The following is a 16,902-nucleotide window of genomic DNA, read 5'->3' on the forward strand; positions in this document are numbered from 1 at the left end:
GGGTCAAGTCACTGGTGGCTACAGGCAGAAAGAACCCCTGGACAAGAACAATATATGGGCCCTGTACAGTCCAATAGCTCCTGAAAATGCAACATTACACATTAATTATTACATTTATATATATATCAGGGCCGGACTGGGACTAGAATTCAGCCCTGGCATTTGAAGTTACGCAGGCCCACTTGTCACATGGTGACTGTATAATATCTTTGTAGTGGGGCCCTAGGCAAAGTTTAAAATGGGGCCCCAAATGCTAACATATTGCACATCACACAAAAGCATTTCGCTTGTATCTACAAGCGCTGAGTTCAGGCCGCTAAATGAGTTTGATCGACAATACTGAAGTTGTTCAACGCTTGTTTCCCGGCCTCTTTCCACCAGCTGAGGAATAATGATGGGACAGAACGATCATTAATAGATCACTAACAGATCACCATACAGTATCATGTTATCAGCAGCACATCTACAGTTTATGCCAGCGATGTGCTGCTGAGAACAATTATTTTTGTTCTGGCAAAAACAATCTGAATATGCAGCATTTTACTTATTTAGTAAAATACACCCCATAGTCCTCCATATATTATAATGTGCACCACAGCCCTCCATATAGTATAATACACTCCCTATAGTCCTCCATATATTAAAATACACAAAAAATCTAATACAGCCCCCCATAGAATATAATACAGCCCACCTCCCCATAATATATAATGTAGCCCCCATAGAATATAATGCAGCCCCCCATAGTATATAGCACAGCCTCCCCTTAGAATATACCCCTCATAATATATAACACAGCCTCCCCCATAGAATAGCATATACCCCCACAATAGTATATAACACAGCCACATAGTATATAACACGGCCTCCCCCATAGAATATAATATACCCCCCATAGTATATAGCAAAGCCCGCATAGTATATAGCACTACCCGCATAGTATATAGCACAACCCGCATAGTATATAGCACCACCCGCATAGCATATAGCACAACCCGCATAGCAGATAACACAGCCACACGTAGTAGTATATAGCACAGTCCACATAGTAGTATATAGCACAGCCCACATAGTAGTATATAGCACAGCCCACACACTAATATATAGCACAGCCCACGTAGTAGTATACAGCACAGCCCGCATCTCTCCTGCCCCCCCCCGAGAATGGCCCCACAGTCCAGTCCTTCATCCTTGCATTCAACTGTACCGGCGTCATAGACGCTGGTATAGTTGAATGCGGCGGCGGCACTGGTGGGGTGAGTCGGCGCGCAGCGGCCCACTACTGGCACCGGCCCTTCTGGCATTTGCCAGAACTGCCCGATGGCCAGTCCGGCCCTGATATATATATATATATATATATATATATATATATATATATATATATATATATATATATATATATATATATATATATATATATATATAAAATAAATACATGCACAGACACTTAAAGGGTTATTCTTACCCTACACAGTCTTGACATATTGCTAAGACATGCCATTACCTTATGATGGGTGGTCGTCTGACCTCTGGGACATGAAAATGAAGAGGCCGCGGGGCTGGTTTAGCACTGCATCCCTATCATTGTGTTTCCCTGCACAACAGCACCTGCCAGCTTCCTATAGTTCATAGGACATACAGCACAACTCTATTAAAAGAATGGAGCTGGTTGAAGTTTCCTACACAGTAAGGTGGCTGGGAGTGCCACCATACAGGGACACAATAAAAAGCAACGCAATACAAGAGCAGCACTATGTTCCCTTTGCTTTCAGGATTGTTAAAGCTCCAGTAGTCAGATTCTGTTGTAATGGAAACAGATAGATTGACGGACACCACTGGAGCCTGATGGACTGCGTTCAATTACAAAAAGGTTCATGGGTTTCCACCAAGGTGTCTGCAATTTTTAAATAGTCACAGTCATTTCAAGAAACTTTTCATAAATCAAGTAGAGAGAATAAGGAACTTTTAATATGACTTATAAGAGAATTCTTCTTCTTTCTCCACTTATGAGCCACTTCTAAGCCACCCTGCTTCTTGAACTCATCAGTCACTCAGAAAAACAGCTTAAATCCATCTAGGTCAAAGCTATGGGCAGACACAGGGCCGGATCCAGGTTTTTGTGGGCCCTGGGCAAAAGAGTCTCAGTGGGCCCCTTTAACACATACCACAATTCATGATGCACACATATGGCAGAGAAATATAGGGATAGTACAATGTCAAAGATTTCACTTGCTTCTTACATTACATGAGTGATATCAATAGCTTAGAAACCGGGCAGTATAGTCCTTCATACAGTATTAAGGGCACCACATAGCGCTCCATATAGAATAATGAGCTCCATATAATGCTCCATACAGAGTAATGAGCCCCATATAATGCTCCATACAGAATGAGCCCCATATATTTCTCGATACAGTATAATGAGTCCCATATATTGCTCCATACAGTATAATGAGTCCCATATATTGCTCCATACAGTATAATGAACCCCATATATTGCTGCATACAGTATAATGAGTGCCTATCAGCCATATCCTCCTTCTTCTCCTCTCGCTTCCTCAAACTCAATGTGGACAAATCTGAACTCATCATCTTTCCTCCATTCCACAGATCTTCCTTACCTGACCTATCTATCGCAATCAATGACATAATGCTTTCCCCCGTACCAGAAGTCCACTGCCTTGGAGTAACCATCGACTCTGCCCTGTCCTTCAAACCGCACATCCAAGCTCTTTCCACCTCCTGTCACTTCCAGCTCAAAAATATCTCCAGAATCCGTCCTTTCCTCAACCTTCAATCTACTAAAATGCTTGTGCATGCCCTCATGATCTCCCGCCTTGACTACTGCAACATCCTTTTCTGCGGCCTCCCTGCTAACACCCTTGCACCTCTCCAGTCCATCCTTAACTCTGCTGCCCGACTAATCCATATCTCTCCTCGCTACTCCTCCGCTTCCCCCCTCTGCAAATCTCTTCACTGGCTCCCATTCCCTCAGCGTATCCAGTTCAAATTACTAATACTGACCTACAAAGCCATCCATAACTTGTCTCCTCCATATATCTCTGAACTAATCTGATATCTTCCCTCACGTAATCTCCGGTCCTCCCAAGACCTCCTTCTCTCCTCCACACTTATTCGCTCCTCATCCAATCGTCTCCAAGACTTCTCCCGAATATCCCCCATCCTCTGGAACTCTCTGCCCCAACACGTCCGACTATCAACCACATTCGGATCCTCCAGACGGAACCTGAAAACCCATCTCTTCAGGAAAGCCTACAGTCTGCACTGACCCCGCTGCCTCCTCATCACCACCGAAGCTACCGCCTCACCAACACCGGAGCTGCTGCATCCCCCCAACCTACTGTCTCCTTCCCCATAATCCTGCAAAATGTAAGCCCGCAAGGGCAGGGTCCTCGCCTCTCTGTATCAGTCTGTAATTGTTAGTTTGTTTACTGTAAGTGATATCTGTAACTTGTATGTAACCCCTTCTCATGTACAGCACCATGGAATCAATGGTGCTATATAAATAAATAATAATAATAATAATGAGCCCCATATAATGATCCATACAGAATGAGCCCCATATATTTCTCCATACAGTATAATGAACCCCATATATTGCTACATACAGTATAATGAGCCTTATATAATGATCCATAAAGAATGAGCCCATATATTTCTCCATACAGTATAATGAACCCCATATATTGCTCCATACAGTATAATGAGCCCCATATAATGATCCATACAGAATGAGCCCCATACATTGCTCCATACAGAATAATGAACCCCATATATTGCTCCATACAGTATAATGAACCCCATATATTGCTCCATACAGTATAAGGAACCCCATATATTTCTCCATACAGTATAATGAACCCCATATAATGATCCATACAGAATGAGCCCCATATATTTCTCCATACAGTAGAATGAACCCCATATATTTCTCCATACAGTAGAATGAACCCCATATATTGCTCCATACAGTATAATGAACCCCATATATTGCTCCATACAGTATAATGAGCCCCATATAATGCTCCATGCAGTAAAATGAGCCCCATATAATGCTCCATGCAGTAAAATGAGCCCCATATAATGCTCTATATAGTATAATGAGCCCCATATAATGCTCCATACAGTATATGATGGGCCCCATATAATGCTCCAAACAAGAATAAGCCCCATATAATGATCCATATATAATTGGCCTCATAAGATGCTCCATATATAATTTGCTCTATGAGATGCTCCATATATATTGGGCCCCATGTACTGCTCAATATGTAATTGGCCCCAAAAGAAGCTCCAAACATTAAAAAAAATGAAATACTTGCCTCTTCTCGCTGCCAGCTGCTCTGCTCCGGACTCCTCAGCGTTGCCATCTTCCGGCTCTCTGCACTGTGACTGCTCAGGCAGAGGGCACACAGTAGTCACGTCATCGCGCCCTCTGACCTGAACGTCACAGTAAGAGGACGCGTAAGACGTCGCAGTGGTGGAACAGGAAGAGGTGAGTATTGCAAGTACTGGGGCCCTGAGCAAGCGGGGGAACTCACTCATGGGTGCTGGGCTAACTTAACGCACCAGTGTCCCCGATGATGAGTGGACCACCCCCCCACCTGCTCAGGGCCCCAGCACTTGCGGACATACAAATGGTGCAACCTGTACAGCTGCACAGGGGCTCAAGAGGTCAGGAGGCCCATTTGCACCTCCAAAACACGTGTAAATGTCTATTATACTGTATGGAGAGAAGTGAGGAGGAGAAATGATGAGCACTCAACAGAGTAAGACAGATAGATAGTGCTGCAGCTCCAATAAACTGTTTTTCCTCAGTCCAGAGCAGGATTCACAGGCACACTGCTCAGTACTGGTGTATAATGTCGTTCATGCCACTACTGCTGCTTCTGAACATGTGCTACACAGAATAAGAAGAGCAGGAATCCCCCATCTCTCTGTGTGCACCATGACAGCAGGACAGACATCACAGCAGCTATGACCTACTAGCTCAGAGACAACTGAATATTAAAAATAAAGCATGCCGAGGGGAAAACTGGTGAAAAATGCAGGATACAAGTCTTACAATGGCCATGAATAGTTATTTCACACTTCAGCTTTTTCTGAAAAGTCACCTGAAATGACAGGCACACTCCTTTCAGTAAAATTGTACTAATTAGGATGAGTTTTACACTGTATTTTCTGCTATGTTTGGAGCCTCCATAGCAGATATTTAATGAGAAAAATTGTTCTCATTAAATATCTGCTATGGAGGCTCCAAACATAGCAGAAAATACAGTGTAAAACTCATCCTAATTATTCATTATAGAGTCTCCCATACATCCTTATGTGTTTATTTGGGCAATGGTAAGAAAGGATAACTTCTGGCTCCTATGCAGTGTGGGACCGAGCATTAGACATGCTATTTACCATATACAGGGGTTGCAATTGACCCCGGGCTCTGGAGCCTATGGGGTCCTAAAAGATCCCTTTGATCCATATGAAAAAACTATTCCCATTAGAGACCTTTGATTGTTGGATCCCTGATGGAGATTTTGCATTGAGGTCTACAAGCTTCAAGTTCAGCCACTGCTAATTACCACACGGCATAAGAGCCAGAAGTCATCATTTTACTACAAAATACTAGAACATAAAGTAATGCCCTATAGAGAAAGGTACAGGTTTAACAAATCTGTAAACTGACCTTCAGTGTAACTGCTGCAATGCACTGGACCTGAGAATGACATAATACTTTCCTATGAGCTGCAGCATTGTGCTCCCACAGCCATTGCACAGCATTGCATGACATGTAGCCATACTGTACAATGACCCATAGGATCAGTTTGTTGGCACTTCTGGGATTTGTTGCTGTGCATTGCTGCCACAATAGTAGTCACCCATGTGAGCTTAGCATTGTGGAGGATGGGTTACCGGCCAAGTAACTGTGTCATTTATAAAAAGATTTGCCTACATGGACTTCAGAGTCAGGACCGCAAACAATCACATGCAGTTGTAGTTTTCTTGTATGCACCATTGTTACCAAGACTGTGAAGTCCATTGAGACATTTGTTTTTTACAAACAACACAAAGATGTCACTTGGCCGTTAACCCATCATTCACAGCTCATTGGGTGACTACTATTTGAGCAGCAATGCCCAGCAATAAACCCAGAAGTACAAATACATTCATGCCATGTGTCACTGTACAGTATGGCTACATATCGTGCAATGCTGTGCAATGGCTGTAGGAGCACAACACCTACTAGCTCAGAGACAGGAGCTCAGAGGTGAGCAAGATTGGACTGGCCCATTGGAGAACAGAAGAATTCTTCGGTAGGCCGCCCACAGGAGAACTGGAGAGGCCTCTGGTAGGCCGCCCACAGGAGAACTGGAGAATCCCCCAGTAGGCCGCCCACAGAACTGGAGAACCCTCTGATAGGCCGTCCACAGGAGAAATGGAGAATCCTCTGGTAGGCCGCCCGCAGGAGAACTGGAGAATCCTCTGGTAGGCCGCCCACGGGAGAACTGGAGAATCCTCTGGTAGGCCGCCCACAGGAGAACTGGAGCATCCTCCTGTAGGGCGCCCACAGAACTGGAGAACCCTCTGGTAGGCCACCCACAGGAGAACTGGAGAATCCTCTGGTAGGCTGCCCACAGGAGAACTGGAGAATCCTCTGGTAGGCTGCCCACAGGAGGACTGGAGAATCCTCTGGTAGGCCGCCCACAGAAGAACTGGACAATCCTCTGGTAGGCTGCCCACAGGAGAACTGGAGAATCCTCTGGTAGGCTGCCCACAGGAGAACTGGAGAATCCTCTGGTAGGCTGCCCACAGGAGAACTGGAGAATCCTCTGGTAGGCTGCCCACAGGAGAACTGGAGAATCCTCTGGTAGGCCGCCCACAGAAGAACTGGACAATCCTCTGGTAGGCTGCCCACAGGAGAACTGGACAATCCTCTGGTAGGCTGCCCACAGGAGAACTGGAGAATCCTCTGGTAGGCTGCCCACAGGAGAACTGGAGAATCCTCTGGTAGGCTGCCCACAGGAGAACTGGAGAATCCTCTAGTAGGCCGCCCACAGGAGAACTGGAGAATCCTCTGGTAGGCTGCCCACAGGAGAACTGGAGAATCCTCTGGTAGGCTGCCCACAGGAGAACTGGAGAATCCTCTGGTAGGCTGCCCACAGGAGAACTGGAGAATCCTCTGGTAGGCTGCCCACAGGAGAACTGGAGAATCCTCTGGTAGGCTGCCCACAGGAGAACTGGAGAATCCTCTGGTAGGCTGCCCACAGGAGAACTGGAGAATCCTCTGGTAGGCCGCCCACAGAAGAACTGGACAATCCTCTGGTAGGCTGCCCACAGGAGAACTGGAGAATCCTCTGGTAGGCTGCCCACAGGAGAACTGGAGAATCCTCTGGTAGGCTGCCCACAGGAGAACTGGAGAATCCTCTGGTAGGCTGCCCACAGGAGAACTGGAGAATCCTCTAGTAGGCCGCCCACAGGAGAACTGGAGAATCCTCTGGTAGGCTGCCCACAGGAGAACTGGAGAATCCTCTGGTAGGCTGCCCACAGGAGAACTGGAGAACCCTCTGGTAGGCTGCCCACAGGAGAACTGGAGAACCCTCTGGTAGGCTGCCCACAGGAGAACTGGAGAACCCTCTGGTAGGCTGCCCACAGGAGAACTGGACAATCCTCTGGTAGGCTGCCCAACAGAAGAACTGGACAATCCTCTGGTAGGCTGCCCAGAGGAGAACTGGAGAACCCTCTGGTAGGGCACCCACAGGAGAATAACAGCCAGTGGTATAATCCAAAAAATATAGGGTATGTAGCGTATTGGATAAAATGTAACCTTTAATTATATATGCTAAAAACTCACTCAGAGTACCACAACTCAAAATTCAACAAAGTGCAAAGGACAAACAACACTATATACATATAGGTGCACCTGACTACAAAGAGTATCCTGATCTAGGATTACCCTAAAAATGGGACCGCTATTAAATCATATGCCATACTACGTAACTGCCCTCTATTAGAATGGCATAGAACATGTATAGCGGTTAGCTGCCAATCACAGAAAAATGTTTCAGCAGTCCCAAAATATTAATCATGTACAGTCAGTGCATCCTCAAACTGTCAAAACACCCACTACCTAAACCTTAATAATATCAAAGCAATATAACTGCAACTGCAACATCATGCTGTCATAGTGGTTGTGACCTTGTCCATTACCTTATTAATAGTTACCCGGTAAGGATAGAAACCACACAGGACTTATTCCTGAAACCATATACACACAAAAATTAGTACATGACAGGTTTTCAGGGGTCAACAAAATCAGCGACCCATCAGTCCCCAGATGGTATCATTAATAACAGAAGGCACCCATAATCTTAGTGCTCCTTCGCAAGACACACATCTTCGCATACTCAATAAGCTATCATGGAGCTGACACATTCGACATAATCGGTATTTTACGCAAATGGAAAGATCTCACCCGCATGGATATTGTCCCGACCACGACTTTTAAACCCAAATATAGCGGTGGACTCTTTATCCCTCACTCCCTACACGTTTCGCCATGCTCGTCAGGGGATATTTTGGGCCAGCGTGCTCATACCAAGCATCGGACGTCACCAGATGCTGGGTTTCCTCCTTTGTGATTCTTCACTGTCCTTTGACCCGGAAACATAAATTGGGCGGGCACCATCCAACTCAAATGAAGGAGTGGGGGATCACCTGATGCATATTAGTATACAACTACACCACATAAAGACAAGTATATGCATCAAACAAATGGGATCACCACACCAATGATTTAGATACAAAATATAACAATTTTTATTTAAACAACACCACACAAAAACTGTGATTTAAAAACACTTAAAAAACTCCCATAGACAAAAAGGGAGGTAAGGGTCCATACAATACATGAGTTAAATGCTCAAGAAAAACATTGCATAGTCTATATTGAATATCAAATATGTAAATACAAACAAGTGTGACCACATACAAAATGGTGCGGGTCAGATGATATAAGCATGTTGTATCCCCTATCAGTTCAACAATTTGGATGAGCTTAATGTTACAATATCATATTAAATGTGCAAGTAATACAAACTTATCTAGCAGCACCCCTACAAATCATTGGGGATATCTAAAAGTCCAAAGGAAGCCCTAAGGCCACGGGTGAGATCGAGTACTAATACACCCAGTTTGATAACACAATTTAATAACCAATGGGGGGGATGTTCGAAAGATAATGGAGGACAATTGGGGAATTCTGCTGAGTGACATGAGGCTTAATTCAATCATTCCAAGTAAACCAAGGATGGTAGCCAAGCGTGCAAGAAATCTTAAGGATTGCCTCTCTAGAAGTCACTTTAGACGACCCATATCCAGAATTCGTGTGGATCACCCAACCTTTGGATCTTATCCATGTGGTGGATGTTCTGTATGTACATTCATGATAGCTGATGCTGGAATCTCATTACCATCTTTACCCTTTCGGGTAACTTCGAGATTTTTCTTTAATTATTGGACACGAAATCTAGTCTATGCCCTGATCTGTGGTTGCAATAAGGTTTACGTCGGACAGACCACCCAAGAATTGTGCCACAGGATTCAACAACACGTCTCTAATATCTCCATGGCTAAGGGTACTGTCACACTCTGCAACTTTCCAACGATCACGACCAGCGATACGACCTGGCCGTGATCGTTGGTAAGTCGTTGTGTGGTCGCTGGGGAGCTGTCACACAGACCGCTCTCCAGCGACCAACGATGCCGAAGGCCCCGGGTAACCAGGGTAAACATCGGGTTACTAAGCGCAGGGCCGCGCTTAGTAACCCGATGTTTACCCTGGTTACCAGCGTAAAAGTAAAAAAAAACAAACAGTACATACTCACATTCCGGTGTCCGTCAGGTCCCTTGCCGTCTGCTTCCCGCACTGACTGTGAGTGCCGCCGTAAAGTGAAAGCAGAGCAGAGCGGTGACGTCACTGCTGTGCTCTGCTCTCACTTTACGGCCGGCAGTCAGTCAGTGCGGGAAGCAGACAGCAAGGGACCTGACGGACACCGAAATGTAAGTATGTACTGTTTGTTTTTTTTTACTTTTACGCTGGTAACCAGGGTAAACATCGGGTTACTAAGCGCGGCCCTGCGCTTAGTAACCCGATGTTTACCCTGGTTACAAGCGAACGCATCGTTGGATCGGTGTCACACACACCGATCCAACGATGACAGCGGGAGATCCAGCGACGAAAGAAAGTTCCAAACGATCTGCTACGACGTACGATTCTCAGCAGGATCCCTGATCGCTGCTGCGTGTCAGACACAGCGATATCGTATGGATATCGCTGGAACGTCACGGATCGTACCGTCGTAGCGACAAAAGTGCCACTGTGTGACAGTACCCTAAGACCGACAGAAAAAATGTAAGCAGATCACCTCGGTGGCGGCTCATTTTCTGGATCACCATAATGGTACCTCCAGGACCCTTAAGGTCATGGGACTGGAGGGGGTAACATTAAATATTAGGGGTGGGAGAATAACGGATGAACTTCTGAGAAGGGAATCCCGTTGGATCTACAAATTTAATAGTCTATTACCTGGTGGTCTGAATGAGGAACTACTGTACACGGGCTTCTACAAAAAACTTTAGTGACCTTGGTGCCACTTATACATTGTGTCCTTTGGGTTCGGGCAGTGGTTAATTGAATACTTTTTTGTTCTATATTTTTTATTGTTTTTTCTCCTTTTTTCTCTTCCTTTAGATTTTTCATTTGTTTGAACTGCTCTGTTCTTGGCGTAGATTCAGCACCATGCCTTGGCTTTCTGAAGAAGAATTGGCTGAAGCCTAAGAAGTGTCTCAACACTTTTTGGATACCTGCCGGATTATCTGGACAATATTGCCTAGGATACTTGAATATAGTGTTATGTGGGTTTAACCTACAAGACATTTATATATATATAGATAAAATATTTTTTTTTTTTTCCTCTAGGTTTACATACCTAGGTCATTCTCTAGATGTATATAAGCATGTTGTATCTTTTTCCATGGTCATTGACCTATTCTCAGTATCTTGTAGATTTGCCCTTTGTTACTCTCATTAAGTCCCCTTTGGTGCTGCGCATCTTCTGTGTCAAAGTTAATTAGGGTCTCTACTGCAACTCTGACTAGATTAGGTACCCATTTCTGTATCACAGAATATGGGAAGGGCCGGAGTTTAGGTGTGAGTACCAGAGAGTATTCACTAACGTATTAGGGTACAGAGCTGGGGTTTGGTAGTCTTGCTATTTAATATCTTATTATGATGCGACAAATGCCTTACCAAAAGAACCGTTTAATCATGGCCAGATTCTATATAGCTATTTTAGCTACAATAAACTGTTTATATTATGCTCTCCAGCACATTTTTGTTTTTTTGTTATTGGTAATCTTTATTCCAATTGACCCATATGATAGATCTAGTAGTATATTGAGGACAAATTCCTCCCTTATGCCTGGTCTGTCATAATTGTTTCCTCTTACATTATCTCTTTGTCTTTTATGACCACATATGTTCATCATCTGATCCTCTGCCATCATCTTGGTAGGGTATGGTTTGATTTCCATCTTTTGTGCAGACCTACTAGATGGATTTGTGCACATATTAAGCCTCTATATCTCTGATTGAGATGTGAGGTTTATGGCAGAAACGTATTGCACTGCGCAGTGCGAAATACTTTGTTTTCCTCTTATTCATTTGTAGATGCGTCTTGATGGCCATAGCGACCTGCCTAAACACGCTTGCGCAGTGTGCTGTAGTTAGGCTTATGGGTATTGGGTAGGTAGGGAATCTGGCACCTGCGCACCAGTTAATATCTTATGCCGGTATAGAGTATATCCTGCTGGTGTTGCTGCCGATCATATATGGTATCTGACCAAGTATGTTGTTATCTATAGCAGAGACTTTCCGCACTGCACGGAGTTACATATAGTACTCGGTCTTTCATATAAAATATGTTATGGTGGCCATTGCTACCCAGTTTGCAAGATCACGCATGCGCAGTGCGTCAGAATTAGTACTCCGGCTTGATAAGTATAACGGCGCCTGCGCATTGTTGTTAATGATACGCCATACTTATACATCACCTTTGGGCTTCGGTATCACTGTTCAACGTATATTGAACTTGGCGAGTATCTTGGTTACCTCTAGCGGAGACGTACCGCATTGCACTTAGCTACACAGAGTATTCTGCTCTTTGTTTACATGCTTTAGTTGCTTTGGCAACCTGTTGCGCTGGATCACGTATGCGCAGTGTGCCAGATCTAACACCCCGGCCAGACAGGGAACCCAGCGCCTGCACATTAGAGTCAACAACACGCCGATCTTACATATCTTCTCTGGGTTTCGCCGCCATCATGCTGCACACCTGGTATGTAAAAATTCTACTTAAAATTTAGTATTTAAATAGGGACCACACCACCAGATGTCTGTGGACCTTGAGGAAGACGCTCTAAGCGTCGATACGCGTGGGTCTCTCATTGCTTTAGTCTGCTTCACTGTCCTTTACTGCAGCTGACTTCAGTTGTTGCTTGTTTTTGGGTCTTCTTAAGCATGTGAAATGCTGCTCTATGGGTCTGTGATCTATTGATTGACTCGGCCATTGCAGATTATTCCACTACTTTGCCTTAAAAACTCCTCGCTTGCTTTTGCACTGTGTTTTGAGTCATTGTCCATCTGTACTGTGAAGCGCTGCATTTGGATGAATCTGAGCAGAAAGTATCGCCCTGTACACTTCAGTTACGTTACCAATAAACATTAGTGACCCGGTGATATTAGAAGCCATGCATGCACATACAATCACGTTGCCTCCACCCTGTGTTAGAGAGGATGTGGTGTGTTTTGGATCATGTACTGTCCCAAGCCTCCTCCATTCTTCGGCTTCTTTAGATGTTTTCTTGACAAAGTCTAATCTGGCCTATGTTTAAGGCATATGGATGAAGCTACTGAAACATCTACTTCACTAGTATGGATGTTGTGAAGGAGCTTTTCTTCACCATGGAAAGGATTCTGCGATCATCCACCACTGTTGTCTTCTATGAACATATCCAAACCCTTTCCACTTCCTGCCGCCTCCAACTCAAAAATATTTCACGGATCCGTACATTCCTAAACCAAGAATCTGCAAAAACCCTAGTCCATGCCCTCATCATCTCCCACCTCGACTACTGTAACCTCCTGCTCTGTGGCCTGCCCTCTAACACTCTCGCACCCCTCCAATTTATTCTAAACTCTGCTGCCCGACTAATCCACCTGTCCCCCTGCTATTCCCTGGCTTCTCCCCTCTGTCAATCCCTGCACTGGCTCCCCATTACCCAGAGACTCCAGTACAAAAGCCTAACCATGACATACAAAGCCATCCACAACCTGTCTCCTCCATACATCTGTGACCTTGTCTCCCGGTACTTTCCTGCACGCAACCTCCGATCCTCACAAGATCTCCTTCTCTACTCCCCTCTTATCTACTCTTCCCACAATCGTATACAAGATTTCTCTCGTGCATCCCCCCTACTCTGGAACTCTCTACCACAACACATCACACTCTCGCCTACCATCGAAACCTTCAAAAAGAGCCTGAAGACCCACCTCTTCCAACAAGCCTACAACCTGCAGTAACCACCGATTGACCAAACCGCTGCACGACCAGTTCTACCCTCGCCTACTGTATCCTCACCCATCCCTTGTAGATTGTGAGCCCTCGCGGGCAGGGTCCTCTCTCCTCCTGTACCAGTTGTGACTTGTATTGTTCAAGATTATTGTACTTGTTTTTATTATGTATACCCCTCCTCACATGTAAAGCGCCATGGAATAAATGGCGCTATAATAATAAATAATAATAATAATAATCTCCAGGCCTTTTTGAGTTCCCGTTCACCAGTTTTTTTCCGCAAAATGTACAGAACAGTTGATTTAACTACTCCTAATATTTCTATTATCCCTCTGATGGAATTCTTTTTTTTCCAGCCTAATGATGGCCTGTTTCTCTTCCATTGAGCGCTCCTTTGACTGGATGTTGTGGGTTCACAGCAACAGCTTCCAAATGCTAATGTCACACCTGTAATTAGATCTAGACATTTTACCTGCTAATTTATGATGGATTAACAAGGGAATAGCCGATATAGCCCATTAAACAGATAGTTGTTAGTGATGAGCGAATATACTCATTACTCGAGATTTCTCGAGCATACTCGGGGGTCCTCCGAGTATTTTTTAGTGCTCGGAGATTTAGTTTTTCTTGACGCAGCTGAATGATTTACATCTGTTAGCCAGCATAAGTACATGTGGGGGTTGCCTGGTTGCTAGGGAATCCCCACATGTACTTATGCTGCCTATCAGATGTAAATCATTCAGCTGCAGCAAGAAAAACTAAATCTCCGAGCACTAAAAAATACTCGGAGGACCCCCGAGCGTGCTCGAGAAATCTCAAGTAACGAGTATATTCGCTCATCACTAATAGTTGTCCATTTACTTTTGGTCCCTTGAAAAAGAGCTGTTATTCCTAAACCCTTAGGCTAGGTTCACATTTGCGGTTGAGTCCACAGCGTATCATCTGCATGCGCAAACGCATGCTTACACATGACGGCAAAAACCGCAGTGTTTGCATGCGTTTTTACATGCGTTTGCGCTTTTTATGCGCATGCGTTTGATATTTCCAGGAGGGCGTGTCTCAATGGGTGTGTCTAAATAAGTTCCTGGACATGCGCAGTCCGAAGTACGCAAGCGCATTGAACGTATGCGTATGCAACATGAGTACGCATGTGTTCCCATAGACAGTAATGCGTTTTTTTAACGCACTCATCCGCATGCGCATGCCTGCGCATATTTGACGGAAATTTGCCGCCTCAAAAATTCTAGCATGGTGCGTCAGCCGCGCCCCGACGCACACCGCGAAAAAAACGCATGCGTAAGCAAACGCGGGCTAACGCAGGCAAGTGCATGCACCTGCGTCTACAATGTTAAAGACGTGAAATCAAGACGCATGCGGATGTATGCATCAGAAACGCTGCGAACACAACCGCAAATGTGAAACCGGCCTTACTCAAATTAGGATGTGAATACCTTCAAATTAAAGTGGAGAATCTGCATTTTAAGCCCATATTGATTTTATATCTGTATCTGGGATATGTTTTGGTAAACAGCTACAATGCCAGAACTGCATATGTATGCCTATATATGCACATGTATCTCTTTGAAAGGCAATTCAAGCAATCCCAGTCTACCAGCATTTGAATTTATATGCAAATGAGACTGAAGATCGGAAGCCTCTGTCACTCCAGCTCTATTCACCACCCACTGCTGCTTCCTCTTGCTTCACTGACATCCTCTATGCAGGTAAAGACGTTGTCAGTCAAGCAGAAGGAGGCGGCTCCGGGCAGGGAATAGAGCTGGAGTGACAGAGGTTTCAGCGCTAACATACTTCCTCCTCCAGACCCAGCACGAATCATCTGATATTGCTAAAAAATAAAAACAAAGTATGAAAATAACATAAAAGTTAATAAATTTTCAAACACAGCGTTTGCAAATTTCTTCGTTTATCGGCCACAGCGTTAGTTTAATACTATAGGTGTGATGGCTTTATCCTATAATTTTTGAAATAATCATGCATAATACTTGTCATGCAGAGATTTTATTACCAGAGGAGGTGCATGTCTCTTGCCAAATGTCTGCATTGTGAAAAAATAGCGCTAACCGGCAGCACATATGCTGCATTCATATGGTGCGAACACGTTACTTTTATTCTGCAACGTGCTGGAAAAAAAAAAATGTCTTCTTATAAACCCTGTAATTACCGATCTGTAGCAGCTCAGTCAGCCATGGTACTGCTAAGGCACAGGAGGCGGTGGAGATGAATGCCTCAGAGGCTCCCAGCACACCAGGGGTTAAATCCACATAACACCAGCAGTGCGCAGCATTGGAAACCTGTCTGAGCTACTTGTGCATTCAGCTGGCATTGTGGAGACATCAAATGAATTTGTATGCCCCCTCCCCCCATCATCCACTCACCAAATACTATATTGATGGAAGCAGAAAGCAACACACAATACCAGATAAGTAGACGAGCTCTATACTAAACCACTCACTGAAATGTAATAAGGCCGGCAACTAATAAAATAATATACCCAGGCCGGGTAAATCCAGGTCATTTCTGTGGAATTCCGTTGACATATAATTATAGATATCATAACAGCCATGTGAAATTAATGGAGCAAAATCCAGATATTCCCTTTAATTTTGTATTGTATTTACACACACACACATATATAGATATATATCTACAGTATATGTCTGTGCCCCCTGCACCATAAACCTACAGGAGCTTATCTCACCTCCCATTCTACTATTCCACAGGTAATAAGATGGAGTCAGTCCCTTTGCAACTACAACAGCTTACGATCTTCAAGGAAGACTTTGATTTTCGCAAAATTTTGGACAAGATTTTGGAGTTGTCTGTGGGAATTTTTTCCCATTCATCCAGAAGAGCATTTGTGAGGTCACAATCTTCGTTCTAGTTCATCCCAAAGCTGTTGGATCGGGGTTGAGGTCCGGGCTCTGTGCAGCTGATTATGTTCTTCAACACCAAACTCAACCTACTATGGATCTCGCTATATGCCCTGGGCCAGAAAAGGCCTTCACCAAACTGTTCCTACGAAGTTGGAAGATACAATTGTCCAAATGCCTTTTATTCTGAAGCATTAAGATTTCCCTTTACTGGAAGTAAGGTGCTGAGGCCGACTCCCCAAAAAATCCCCATAGTATGATTCTTCCTCCATCAAACTGTACAGCGGACACCATATAGTCAGATGGGTAACGTTCTTCTGGCATTCTCCAAATGCAGAATTCTTCATTGGATCTCAGATATA

Source organism: Ranitomeya variabilis, chromosome 1 (genome assembly GCF_051348905.1).
Source record: "Ranitomeya variabilis isolate aRanVar5 chromosome 1, aRanVar5.hap1, whole genome shotgun sequence".
NCBI lineage: Eukaryota > Metazoa > Chordata > Amphibia > Anura > Dendrobatidae > Ranitomeya > Ranitomeya variabilis.